The 14,566-nt window shown below is 35.6% G+C and overlaps 1 pseudogene; it reads right to left on the bottom strand.

The window, feature by feature from the left end:
• Positions 1–3,628: 3,628 nt before the first annotated feature.
• Positions 3,629–4,428, bottom strand: LOC105861926 (large ribosomal subunit protein eL6 pseudogene; annotated as a pseudogene).
• Positions 4,429–14,566: the final 10,138 nt, after the last annotated feature.

Here is a 14,566-nt window from a genome sequence, read left to right as displayed (position 1 = left end):
TGGCTGGAGCTCATGTCATAGTACAAGACAGCAGCCAACTTATGAATAGGCAACCTGCCATCTAAACAGATGGGCAAGTGTTTGGCAGCCAAGAGGCCAAGTACATACAGCAAATATAGGTATCAGGGCCTCATTTCCAACTGAGATTGCTGAAAAGTCTGTTTGTCCTGATATCATATAAGCTGTTGGGACAGTTTTGATCAGTTTTTCAAGGCACAGATGACATTAAATACTTATTCAAATAAACATTTCAATACTTTTATTTGATTGATTATTGAGAACTTACTTAGAAAAGTGGAAAATAAAACTGGGAAAAGAAGTGTTTTAAAACAAAACGAAATGTGTAAAAATTGGATTTTACAATGATATACAATATGTTCATGTAATAAAGGAACACTTTTATAATACCTTTGTATTGCTCCCTTAAAGCAACTATTCTGAAAGCAAGAATAATTTTGTGGGTATGTTTGTGATAATGTATACAACAAAACTTAATAAAGTGTAAGCAACTAAAACAATATAAGTAATGCATATTATTTTAAATTAAAACTCTATGAGGAAAAAAGCCTTGTAAGTCTTACTGTTTCTGCTTCTCTCAGTGCTAAGTAGGTGCTCATTAAATGCTTATGGAATGAATGTATAGTTAAAATAATTATCTGGCTATTGTATAACATTTACTAATCATGTTTCAAATAAGTTCAACATAATATAAAACAAAATTTTCTGCAACAATGAACCTAATTGAATCTCTTTGAGGACTCAGAGAGTGCTTTAAAAAAATTCAGTCTAAATGTATGGATATTTGAATGAAATTTGTGCTGACTTAAAATGTGCATTTAGAATTTTTGTCAGCCAGAGATATCAGATTGATACCATGTTTATTTTAAATATATACAGACAAATACAAAAATAATTCCATACACAGGTTAGTATACGCATATATATTTCTTAGCTTTGTCCATTGAGATATATGCTAAGCAGTGACACCCCGGTAGCAATAAGCACAGCTAGCACCCAAGTCTTGCTAAACGCTATTCTCCAATTAAAGGGGATAAGATTACTTAGACAAATAACTGATTCTAGAGATGGTGAAGAAAATGTACAAGATTAACTTGGAGTAATAAAGAAGTACTTATAGAAGGAAACAAAAGAAGGATGGGGTCATATCAAAAGGATACTAGTCCTAAAAGAGAACCCAATGGCCAAAGCTGCAACATTTGGACCAATAAACAAATAATGATAGTATTGGATTATGCTAAGGTTTGAATGGGTTCCCTCTAAAATTCGTGTTGAAATTGAATGGCCAATGTGATGATATTAAGAGGTGTGGCCATTAAGAGGTGATGAGGCCATGAGGGCTCCTCTCTCATAAAGGGATTAAGTCCTTTATAAATGAGGCTTCACAGAGCAGTTGGTCGTCTGGCCCTTTAGCCTTCTTCCATGTGAGGATACAGCATTTCCTCCTCTGGAGGACACAGCAACAAGGCACCACCTTGAAAGCAGAGAGTAGCCCTCACCAGACAACCCAACTTGCCAGCACCTTGACCTTGGACTTCTCAGTTTTCAGAACTGTAAGAAAATAAATTTTTCTTCTTGATAAATTACCCAGTCCACAGTATTTTGTTATAGCAACATAAAATGGACTAAGCCAGATTATAACACAAACACTTATAAATTCATCCTGATATAAATAAATAAACAAATAGTAGAGAAGAACAGCATCTTATGCACAGAAGAATTTCATGTAATAAATGTGCAAGGAATGAGGCAATAGAAAAATCACAATTATAATGTCACAGTAATAATTACAGCAGGAAAATTTACTGACAAATGCTAAAATTAGTGGGTAGAACTTTAAGGAGAAATAGGATATTTCTATAGCCTCAAAGTGTCTACTCTCAAATATTTATTAAATATTACCAATTATTTGATACTTCTTCCTCCAGGAGAAGGAGCTTAATTCCTCATCCCTTGGATACAGGTTGAACTTAGTGACTTGCTTCCAGAGAATAGAGTATGGAAAAGGAAAAATAGGGGAGAAACCTGGTGGACACTACCTTAACCAAGAGATAAAAGTTATTCATAACATCACCAGGAAGAAGTCATGTTGACATCATCTACATCATGGTAGGATGAAATGTTCTCCTCAAAATCCATAAGGTCAGTTTAATTATGAGAAGAGACTGGACAAACCCAAATTGAATACATTCTACAAAAAAACCTGACCTGTACTCTTCAAAAGTGTCAGGGTAATGCAAAATGACAAAAGACCAGGAAACCGTCACTAATTTGAGGTGCCTAAGGAGACATGATGACTAAATACAATATGGCATCCTGGAATGGATCTACGAACAAAAAAGGACATTTTTGGAAAACGTGGTGAAGTCTGAATAAAGTCTCTAGCTCAGTTAATAGTATTGCACTATTAATTCTTAATTTCAAAAGATATAACATCGTTATGTAAGATGTTAACATTAGGGAAACTGAGTGAAGCTTTTCTTCACCAGAAAATCTATCTTTGCAGCTTTTTTGTAAATGTAAGCATACTATAAAGTTTATAAAATTATATTTAAAAATTAGTATCAATTTACTGATACATAGCTTGACTTGGATTTAGAGACAGAGAGTAGAATGTAAATATAATTTTGTTTATATGATTTTTTGAAACAAAAATTCTGTGTTATTAATATTATGGAATAAATTTAAGGTACCTTGCTAAAAACTGCTCTTAAATTCAAATAAGAATGAGAAAACATTTTAATTAGGATTATCATATTCAGAGCAAGCTGTAATACTAGAAATATGGCTACTTTTTTTTTTTATTCTTTAAGAATAATCAACTTTGTAGACTTCAGTTTTACCTACAAACTGTTAACAGATGGCCATGTAAGAGTCACTATTTTTTGAATATAGCTCACATGGAAATCTGAGATGGATTTCCAAAACTGATTTAGTCTTGAAGAGTTTTCTCTTCAAAATAACTGCAAACACACCTACTTAAAGTGGAATATCTTTTTACAGCTGGTGAAACTGATCATTTGAATAAAATAATTTAAAATCACATGGTAAAATCCTACAATAGTCTTCAGTTTCCATCTGTGAAACTACCTGGAATAGAGTATGCTAAGAATAATACATTGTAATAGATCATTGACAAATGCACAAACCTCTGAACAAATCCCTCCAGGAAACTTGAGTTTCTTATACTTATTTAGGAATGAAAAGTTATAATAGGTTTCTTGAATAAGGGGGGTGTATTGACAATGATCACACAGAAAAGTCAGGGTGTAGTCCTAGTTTAAATTCCTTTATTTCTAATCAGCTTGAAAATTCAGGACAAGATTCACGAAATCTTCCAATTCAAACTGCATTCATTAAGAGCAAAAATGTGAAAAGAATTGTTGAGATGTTTTAAAGTAAAGTTTTCTATTTTACCGTATTTCACCAAATTGCGATTTTGGGCAAGTGGGAGATTCAGTGTATTTGTGTGAATTCTGGGAAATGTGTTCATTCAGGGAAGAAGGTCTAGAAGAAGGAAATTTCAGTGTTCTGAATTCAAACTTCTTTTTTTGTTTCGTTTTGTTTTGTTTTGTATCTTTCAGGATTTACTTAGGTTCTTTGTGAAAATTTAGAATACCAGTCTGTGAGGATAAACTCCATTCGTCAGGGCAAACACAGATTGAAGGTAGCCCCGGAGCTAGGAATAGCCTCGATTTTTGGTCAAATTTGGGAGTCCACAGCTTTCTGATCCACTTTGTGCTGTTCTGTAATCTCATATTTCTCTTTTTCTGTGTGGGAGATCTCACCCTTTCGGTCTCTGAGCTTTCGCAGCTGCTGCTTCTTGAAGTAACCATCAGTAAGATGTTCTGGGATTTTCACATTTGCTGGTGTCTATTTTTGTGGAGGTGGCGACAAATTTCTGGTGTGTCTTTCGCAGAGGAACTCAATTGAGGGACAGAGGTCCAGTCACAAGTAACAAGCCACTGCCCAGTTGCTTCAGGAAAACCACCCTCTTGCCTCTGTGGCCCCTGGTGAGGATGGTTAGAATGGTCCCTGGAGTGATGCTAGCTTGCAGTCTTCTTACATGATGGCTAACGGGTTTTTTTGCTGTGGCTCAACAGCTTCTGAGGCACATGTTCAGCTGGATGATATCTAGGCATTTTGCAAAGTTTAACCGCATGAGTACCACCATTCTTGTCACCACCAATTGGTTTTGTAACAAGTGGTGAGGACCTTCTCCTTCTTCTTTTCAACCTTGGATTTCACCACTGAATATTTCCTCTTGTACATGGCCTTTCTAGAATACATAGCAGATAGGGAATATCTGCCGATTCCTCTAAGGAGAACAGGATGTTGGCTGCAGTGGGGCTTCTTGGCTTCAGGTTCCTTCTCTTTAGTATCCGGCTTCTCAACTTTTCCACCTGCCATCTTGCAAGATGGGAAAGAGAGCCAAACTGCTTTATCTAACATTTCAGGGCTTTCTTATTTGTTTCAAGTTTATTTTTTAAATCGTTCAGGTCAGAAAGTATTTGGTAGCAAAGAAAATGCAACTACTTAAACTAGCTCAACAAACAAATGAATAAAAAAGGATTTGTTTGGAGGGGAGAATTAATTTTAAGACTGAAACCATTCTTTTTTGTTAAGGGGTAAAAGGAGAGAACTAGGGTAAGGACCTAAAATTTTTGCAAAGTCATAGGCCTTGCTAAAAATAATGATAATAATTCACTGTCCCTTCATTTAGTTGATAATAGTCATTGTCCCATTGTTTGCTTCTCTATAGTTGCTACTCTGGAGTCACATAGCTGGTGGTCATAAAGACTCTGAACTCTCTCCATAGATAACATCAACTTTTAGAAACCTAAAGAAAGTTTTTGAGATCTCTTCCAGGCCCCTTATTCTGGTGGGACGGCTGACCCACCCAGACCAGTGGCCCGTATCAAGGAACTGACTCAACTGGTACCCAAGAACATGGTCAGCAAAGAAGACAATTTCTACACCCCTATGGTTCTGCCCTGAACCCAGCCAATTAGCAGACACAATTGCATAGACTTTTGCCTGCCAAACTGTCATTAAAATGCTTTCTCACAAATTTTGGGGGAGGCAGATTTGAGAAATCCCCCCATCTCGCTGCTTAGCACTATATGGAATTAAACCCTTTTTCTCCTGCAACACCTGCTGTCTCAGTGTATTGGTTTCCTCTTGGGCAGTGTGCAATGATACTTGTTGGGTGGTAACAAGACCATAAGGACCTCCATGCAGGAAACATAAGCAGGACTTGAAAGTGATGGTTTAATAATAATAATAATAATAGCAGCTAACAGTACTTACCAGGCACCTGGCACTTTCTGTATATTACTTCATTGAATTCTCAAAATGAGCCCAAAGGTAATTACTTTTTCTATTTCATCTTCTATTTTACATGGAGGTTTGGTCACTTTTCTGATGTCAATGTGCTTATTAGACGAAGAACTGGGATTGATTCCTGGTGGCTTAGTACCAGAAGACCACCCATTTAGACATTCTACCACGCATTTCTCTGTATGTTTGGCTCCATTTCTTCCTTCATTCAGGTTTCCTCTGCACGACACTTGCTTCTGCATCCCCATGATAACTACTGTTTGCACATGCCTCTGTTTTGCCACAGCTCTGACTCCAGTTCCATGATCTTGCTGTCTTGCTTCCCAGAGTTAAATGGCTCAGTCTCACAATATTCCTGTTGCAGGTTTCTGGAACAGATAATTGGATTAATTCATCCTGTGTCAGAAATTCAACTCTGATCCAATCAGATGAGGGAGAGACAGAGAGAAAGAGAGAAAATGGCAGGTTCAGATCACCTTATGAGAACAAAGTAGGTGAGACCTATTTCTTTAGTAAAGGCTGACGGTGGAATAGACTGTCTTGGAAAGGTTCAATACTCTAGATGCAATGGCTAGCATCTTTCTTCACCTACCTTGCTGACTTTATTTTTCATACCTGTTCTATGGATTCTTTGTCATTCAGATAAATATATTCTTTAGTCTCTGAACATGTTGAATGCATTTCAACATCAGTGCTTTTGCTCACTCCATTTTTATAGCCTGGAATTTATCTGTCCTTGTGACTCAACCTCTCTGATTATTATGAATGCTTCAAGGCCCAACGAACTCATGCTTTGCAACCCTACCCTCACGTCTGACCTACAGAACTTGTCTTAGCACATGCCTGCACTTTATCAGAGGCCCTCTTATATTGTTATTTATATGTTTTATTAGTGCTGTATGTCTTTTCTGTCCAACTAGGTCAATTACTTAAGACATAAGTTTCTTGAGATCATAATCTGTGTATTTAAATTTGTATTCCAACCCAATTGTGGCAATTTTGTTCATTGATTAATGTACCTACTGGCTGATTAGAAGAAAGAAAAAAGATCCAAAAAGCACAATGGAAACAGAAAGTGGAGGCATGTTGAGGCTGAAGGAAAAGTGGAGATATTTAAAAATTAGTTTTCATTTTTTTATTCTTTTAGAGGATTTAGAACAGAATTTCTGTTTCTAATGAATGACAGGTTTTGCCTTCAATCCTTGACTCTCATTTCTTTCCAGATAAATGTTGGCTGTTGATTAGTATTTCAATGTCTAACAAACATACTTTCTCAAGTGTTTAGGTTATTCTTGTACACTGAATAAATTTAATTTATGAATAAGCTAAATATTAAATTGTCTTAAATGTTCCAATGCTAATTATAAACAGTAAAATTTTATTTTGAGATTAAAATGTAAAACACAAAATTATGTCAATTATACATTTAACAGTAAAATTATTATTGACTCTGTGACTCTAGGCCAAATCTTCTTAAAAATTATAAACAAAATGCCATATTTACTTTATTAAGTATTTTCATTTCTGTTTATATACATTATTTCTCTAGGTTAAATACATTTATTGACTACTTAAAAAAAAGCCATTTCAGATAATTTGTACTTATTTCCCCAGCTTAATTTCTGGAATTTATTTTTTACTGGCAAATGTTGCCTGTACTGCCTGAGACCTAGGAAAGACCACAGATGTAGAAGTGTCGAGCTCTAGAGCAGTTTGTCTTATAATCCTTGTGATTAGGTTAAATCTGTTCCAGTGGTCACTTAGATCTAGTTCGGGGTTTTATTTGAAGTAATACTAGAAATTTTACACAAAATATAGCTTTCCAAGTTTATAGCCATTCATTTGTTCAACAAAGACTTTCTGAGCACCTACTTTGTGCCATCATTCCAGGTTGGACCCAGAGAAAAATTTTCACGTAAGCAGTGCTTGAGTTTGCCAACCTTTCCACCTCTCTGTTAGGAATTCTCTTCTCAGGTTGCCCATATTGTGTCCTGATGGACCTAACTCCATGATACAGCCCCTTGCCTTGACCCTCTCTCCCTGGGAAGTGCTCCAGAGTCATTCTTCTTGGTTTAATCTTTAGGCAATATGTTTATTTTTTCATAAGAAATTCCAAAATATATACTTTATCCTAATAAGACTTTTAAACTTTAAACATCTCTAAAATATACATTTTATATTGTGAACTACATGTAAAAGTACATGTGTCTACCTGAAATTAGTGTTTTATGAGAGAATACTTACCCTTAAAAATCCAACAAAAATCTCAAAGTTAATATTGAATATGATTTTATTAATAGTGCAGTGCGACATTGTATTCTATTTCATTTTCTTGAAATACCAATCTGAACCTACTGAATTTACCTCAAGACCTACTGAAGGATCATGAACAGTGATCCTAAAAATACTAACATGAATTAGTATTTTTTCTAATTTTAGTATTTTTAGTATTTTATATTTTTTATTGAAAGGTGTTTCTGGCATGAAAGTGGTTTTATTCATACCTTATATTATACAAAGGAGGGGCATGCTGCTCTATAAAATTCATCCATGTTTCCTCAGAATTTCTACTTTGTTGTAAAGAGTATCTTCTGAGTATAGCAGAGTTTGGGCGAAGTGAAGGACCAGCTGAGGGAAGCTTACAACCTTAAGGAGTCCTTTAATTCTCTCTTTATCATTTAGACTCCACAGGATTCTTGGGAAAGGCTTCACTGAGCAATTAAACACTGAGAAATTCATCTGTATATCCAAATTTGGAAAAGTGATGAATATGCAATTTTGCCCTCAGATATGGCTCTAGACTCCTCCTTCCTCCATTCAAATAAGTGGATGCTTATTAAGCATCTCCCACAGTGTTTTAAAGTTAAGTTTAAGTAGGCATCATGACACAAAAAGTTATTTTTTCCATGCTGAAGAGGGTTGTATAACATCTAATGTGATCAGACTCCTTACTGAGTAATGAATATGGAAATTAGTTGGACTACAGTAGAAGGTTAAAATGAACTTCAATAATTTAACTAAATACAGCTGAAGGATGTGGGTAGCTCTGTGTATCTGGGAGTCAAAAATGAGTGGTAATAGTGGTTATTTGGGACACATTTTAAAAATCTAATAATTCTTAAAACAATTGTTTTGGCCTCATATAATTGAATACCAGTATAAACAGCTTTTAAGATAGAGTACCCTGGACTTGATGAAAAATGTTTCTGCATTTTACTTAGAAACAGCTATATTTCCAATTTGGAGAAATGATTTTGGGAAGATGTTTCTTAAAAACCTTGGTATAAAATAGAGACTTGTCAATGTATTTCATGCTCTATGATTACGTTCCTTCAATTTTAAATCCACTGAACCAATAAGCCAGTTTAACCAGAGCCAGGTTTAAGGCTCAAGGTTCAACATTTATTGTCCCGCTATGGGTACTCTTGTTTTCTTTCTTTATCTTTTAAATGTCTAGTCTTCTTAATTTTTTTTATTTTGATTTTATGCATAAGTTCACTTCTGGTTATGGTTACATAAGTGACAGACATCTAGATCAGTAGATGCTATACTTTTCATTAGACAGTAACTTCTCAAGAAAATGAATTAAATCCTTGTCTTCCTTCTTGATTATCTATAGCTCCCAGTGTTCTGTTCATAAATATACTCTATTTGATGTTGATGTGCTGACCAGCTGCTCATAAATTGAATATTTTACAGATTCTACCTAGAAATAGGGTTCAAGAGGGTCAAAACTTAAGTAATCTTACTATAAAACCTTTCTAATAAAGCTAAAGTTGAATTCTAATTCAAGTCAGAGACTCAAGGGTGGAATGAAGGCTCTTTGAAGTCATTATACAAAAATAACCAGTCAAAGCTACTGTACTTAAATATCATACATTTATTCAGTAGCTGTAGCTAGTTGATAAGTATATATAAGGAACACTTAGATTAGATGATATATTGCATTTAGGAATGGGTTTAGAATTGGAAGAAGGCATGGCATAGACATTTTCACGTCTAAGAGCATATGTAAGGATTCACATTTACACATACACACATACACAAACACACCCAATTAATAGAATAGTGAAAAACTATAAATTGTGCTTAAGGGGAATATTTTAATAGTCATCTTCCACCTCATCAGACTTTAGCTCAAATTATGATTTCTAAAAGGGCAAGAAAAAAAAAAAGCAAAACCAAAAAGTTATATATGTATATAATGTTAGTGTCTCTAACGTATTCTGTTACAAGGAATATAAACTTTTTAAACAAAAAATGGATAATTTTTTTTAGTCTCCTTTTAATAACTAGGCTAAAAATTCCCTTTTTTCCCTCTTCTTTTGATAATCTGGTAGCTCTAAGACAGATAGCCTTGCCAAGTTAAAAACAAAAACAAAAAGAGATAGAAGGAAAGCAAAGAAAAAAAATAGAAAGAATGTTATTTCTCTTACTTGAAAATGTAATTATTTTACCAGAAATGTCCACAAAGTTCTGAAAACTGAACAGAACTGAACAGAACTCATAAAATTCATAGCACGAAAACTGTAGAGAACTGTTTTCTGTTACTATTTTACATGTATATTTCTATATGCAAAAACGTGGAGGAGGGCTTTATTTAGATTTATGTATGTTGTTGTATTTATTCAACTTATTTAATAAGCCTCTTCTATATCCATATGCTGTGTATTATATCAAGCGTGTTACCTTTCATACCAAAGCTTTAAAGTATTTGTCACACAAATTACTATTCAGTATATTTGAGTAGAAGCAGGAGCCTGGAAAGTAGATAACACCTAAGAGACAGCACAACAGTCTGGTACCACTAGAGCTCAAGTTCATCAAATTCTCGAACTTTGGGAACATAATAATGGAGACTGTATACTAGAGGCAGTATGATCTACAGTAAAAGTCTTCACATTGGTGTCAAGTATCAACTTTCTAAGAGATATGCACACATAGATGTTTTTAAGGGAGTCAATTTTCAGAACCTCAACTACCATAAATAGCATTTTTAGAACTGATTATCCAGAAAAATGAACTTACAGTAGATCCTTCACTTTACAAAAGAAAGACACATTCTTCATCTTTCCCATAATTTGCTATTATACATGAGCCTGGGATATAAAGACCTCAGGTATTTCAGGCCCTCACTAGCTAATAATCAAGGTATTTTAAACTCTAGGACTTTCTGTCTTTCTCAGTATTTTTTTTTTTCTGAGACAGGGTCTCATTCTGATGCCTAGACTAGAGTGCTGTGGCATTAGCCTAGCTCACAGCAACCTCCAACTCCTGAGCTCAAGTGATCCTCTTGCCTCAGCCTCCCAAGTATCTGGGACTACAGGCGCTCACCACCGTATCTGGCTACTTTTTTGTTTCTATTTTTAGTTGGCCAGCTAATTTTTTTGTTATTATTTTTAGTGGAAATGGGGGTCTCACTCTTGCTCAGGCTAGTGTTGAACTCCTGACCTCAAGCCATCCTCCTACCTCGGCCTTCCAGAGTGCTAGGAATATAGGGATGAGCCACCATGCACAGCCTCTTTCTCAGTATTTCTGTTAGGAATTAACTTTGATGTTAGCATTAAGATATCTGTGCTCATTTGTGAACATTCTGAATTTATAACAGCCAAAGCTGTTGAGATTAGAGGCAATGATTATTTTTCAATGTAACTAGAATCTTCTGTGAGACTACCAAAATTATCAAGAGATACAGAGTAAAGTTTAGACATAAATTTTATGTGACTTTTTTCAGAGTCTGTGATTTTTAAAATATTTTAGAAAACCTACTTGAGTTTTTTTCTTTTCTTTTTTTTTTTTTTTTTTTTTTTGAGACAGTGTCTCACTCTGTTGCCTGGGCTGGAGTGCCGTGGAATTGGCCTAGCTCACAGCAACCTCAAACTTCTGGGCTCAAGCAATCCTTCTGCCTCAGTCTATTGAGTAACTGGGACTACAGGCATGCACCACAATGACCGGCTAATTTTTCTGTATATTTTTAGTTGTCCAGCTAATCTCTTTCTATTTTTAGTAGAGACGAGGTCTTGCTCTTTCTCAGGCTGGTCTCAAACTCCTGACCTCAAGCCACCCTCCCACCTCGGCCTCCCAGAATGCTAGGATTACAGGTGTGAGCCACCTCGCCTGGCCTTGAGTTTTTTTACTTTGATAAAATATCATCTTTTATTTTGAGCATTTTATATTTTCTATTCCTTATTATCAAAAATAAACTTATTTAAATACATGTTGAAAAATAGTAATTTGATGCATGAAGAAGTATAGGTATAGTTTACTACATTATTTAAGAGCATATGAACAAAGAAGTTTGAATACTGTTCTCTAAGACTTGTTATCACAGTGTATGGAGGGCAAGGAAGAGATGGAAGTAAAAATAGCAAGGAATTTCTATTTGTGTTTGGAATCCCCTTAACCCCTGGGGACTGTAACTCTGTTTCTCCTAGGCCAGGCCAGTCACCTATCCCTTTGCACTCCATCCTTCCAGAGCTTTTCTTGTGAACAGTCTTCTGTGGGCCTGAGCTTGAGGGATGGTAACAGAATCCTGTCAATACTTCCTCGGGGAGACAAAGGAAAAAGTCTGTCAATACACGAAGGCCTGGCTGCTCATTTTCCATAAGGCCATTGCAGAAAATGCCTTTCATTCTTTCAGCCAAAAATGAGAGTGATAATTTCTCATTTTATTTGGCAAAATAATAAAAAATTTCAATAAGAATAACTGAATTTAAATAATAGATTAAAAACAATGTCAACTTTCTTTATATTAATCCTATTTACCCATAAATTCAAGCCTAAAAATTGGAAATTGCTGTTTTCGCTCACTTCCTCTTTAGCTATGATACATCACTGAGTGCTGTTTGTTTTACCTTCAAAATGAATGTCTAATCTATACTTTTCTTCCAATCTCTGCTGCCACTGTTCCTGCTAGGTTAAGTCACCAAGATTCTTCATTTAAAATATAGCCTAAAAATGTTTCTTTACTTCCACTCTTGCTTGCTTTTAATCCATTATTGATATAACAGCCAGCATGGTCTTTTAAAAACCTCCATCATATTGTGCCACATTCTTGATTTCTCTTGCATTTGGAAACAGACAAATTAAAATGTCCACATGTTCTAATAAGACTTTTCATGATCCCACTCCTATTCTCCAAACTCATCTCCTTCCACCTGTCACTTCTCTCCAGCCATACCCATGGTTTTCAATTTCCCTGAGTATGCCAGATTCTTGGTTCTTGCACGAGCGGTACTGCTTGCATTTCATTCCTCCTTCCCCAACTCACCATTTGCCTAAATCCTTCTCTTTCAGATCTCAGCTTAATTTTCACCTTCTTCAAGAAACTTTCCTAAATTAACCTATCTAAACTAAGTTTTCCCTGTTACACTCTCCCACTGAATTTTATTTTTACTTCCTTCCCATTACCAGGATTTGGAAAAATGTGTTATTTGTCTCCCTCATCAAACTGTGTATTCCAAGAATTCAAAGATCTTGTCCAGCATCATATCCAATACAAAGCACAGTGCCTGAATCCTACTAAGTACTTATACAATACCTGTTGAATGACTTAACTAATTAGCATGAAATTAACAATGCTATCAATTAAGTCATATTGGTACATTATAGCATATGCTCCAGATATACATTTTTAAGTCTCTTCACTTAAAGAATTGGAGTAGGACATTAAGCACTTTTATGGTATAGCCTGGATTATTCTTCCAAGTATTACAAAATGTCTTGTGATCTTATTCAGTAGCCCTAAAGTTGTTTTTTATCTTTGTTCTGCCTGTGTTCTGCCTTGCCTGATATACGGTAATCAACTGTCTCTATTTTATCATAATTACCAGAGTATAGTATAAACTCTTTTTAGAAGGAAATCACTTTCTGAAGAGTATCTAAAGAGAAATATTGGTGAGAAATAGGGACAGGCTACTTCAATACAAAAATGCTAAACATGCATTCCTTCAGCCATAGCAGCTCAAAACTCTGAAATAAACTAGTTTAACTATTTGCATTCTCAATATCCTAGCCAGCATCAGACCCAGCTAGGCCCTGATGGGAGCAACTGCTTGGGCCACTTACTCGTGTCCTGTTCAATCAGTGATGACCAGCATAAAAGCGGAAATTGCCTTCAAACTGACTGAATGATTCCTGAACCAGCATCTTTCCAATACATGTGACTGGAACCACTTAACAGCCAACTGGCAAATTAAGTGCCATCTCTGGTTCTTGGAACAATTTTCTTCCCAGGGAGAGGAAATTTATCTTCTTTAGTCTCATGGCTACAGGAGTGAGCCAAAAGGCAATTTGTTGTTAGTCTGCCTTTGATATTGGATCTACTTTCTGGATTCCGTTTGATCCTTATGGCAAACCTTCCTGAATCTAGATCCACTCACCAGAGACTTTGGAATTGTTTTCTGCCTTGGAACTCTGGTAAATTTTTTTTCTCTACTGGGGGCCCTTTTGTTGACACATAGTATTTCAGAGCTTGGGCTGTGGGGCCAGCCAGATTTGGATGTGATTTCTCAAGTGCTGTGTGTGTGTGTGTGTGTGTGTGTGTGTGTGTGTGTGCATATGTTTTGGTTGTTGTTGTTATTGCACAAATTATATAACCTCTCTAAATATTATTTTTCTCATCTGTATAGAGAGTATAACAACATCAGTTTCCTCATAGAAACAGTGTGGGAATTAATTGTGATTAGACATGTAAAGTGCTTAGGACTTCTTTAAAACTAGTAAAACTCTTTTCCCTGAAAGTGACCAAGCAGTGGCTAGAGGTTCATGTCTGCATTATCCTCAGATTGAAGAGGGCATCCCCATTTCAGGAGGCAGAACTCTTGATTTTCCCATCTGCCTGAACCCATCCTTTCCCACTGTTTTCTGCATCAGTTAAATTGCTCACGTTTCAATCTCAGGAGCTATACTTGATTCCTCATTTTCCCTCATTCCTAACACACAATTCATCAGTGAGTTCTTTGGGCTCCTTCTGAAAGCATTTCCTGAACCACACCACTTCTCATGATTTCATTAACTACTAAAAGGTTACTGTCATCTCTTACCTGTACTACTGTGGTAGACTCCTGATTTTTCTTGTATCTCATTTGCCTAAGGTCCCATTTCCACATAACGACAAATGGATATTTTAAACATATAAATCCTACCATAGCACTTCTTTGCTTAAAACTATAGGAAAGCTCTTTGATTGAATAACATCCAGTCTTGT

This window comes from Microcebus murinus, chromosome 2 (genome assembly GCF_040939455.1).
Source record: "Microcebus murinus isolate Inina chromosome 2, M.murinus_Inina_mat1.0, whole genome shotgun sequence".
Taxonomy (NCBI): Eukaryota; Metazoa; Chordata; class Mammalia; order Primates; family Cheirogaleidae; genus Microcebus; species Microcebus murinus.
Note: the sequence above shows the minus strand (reverse complement) of the source record. Positions and strands in the feature narration are given on the sequence as shown.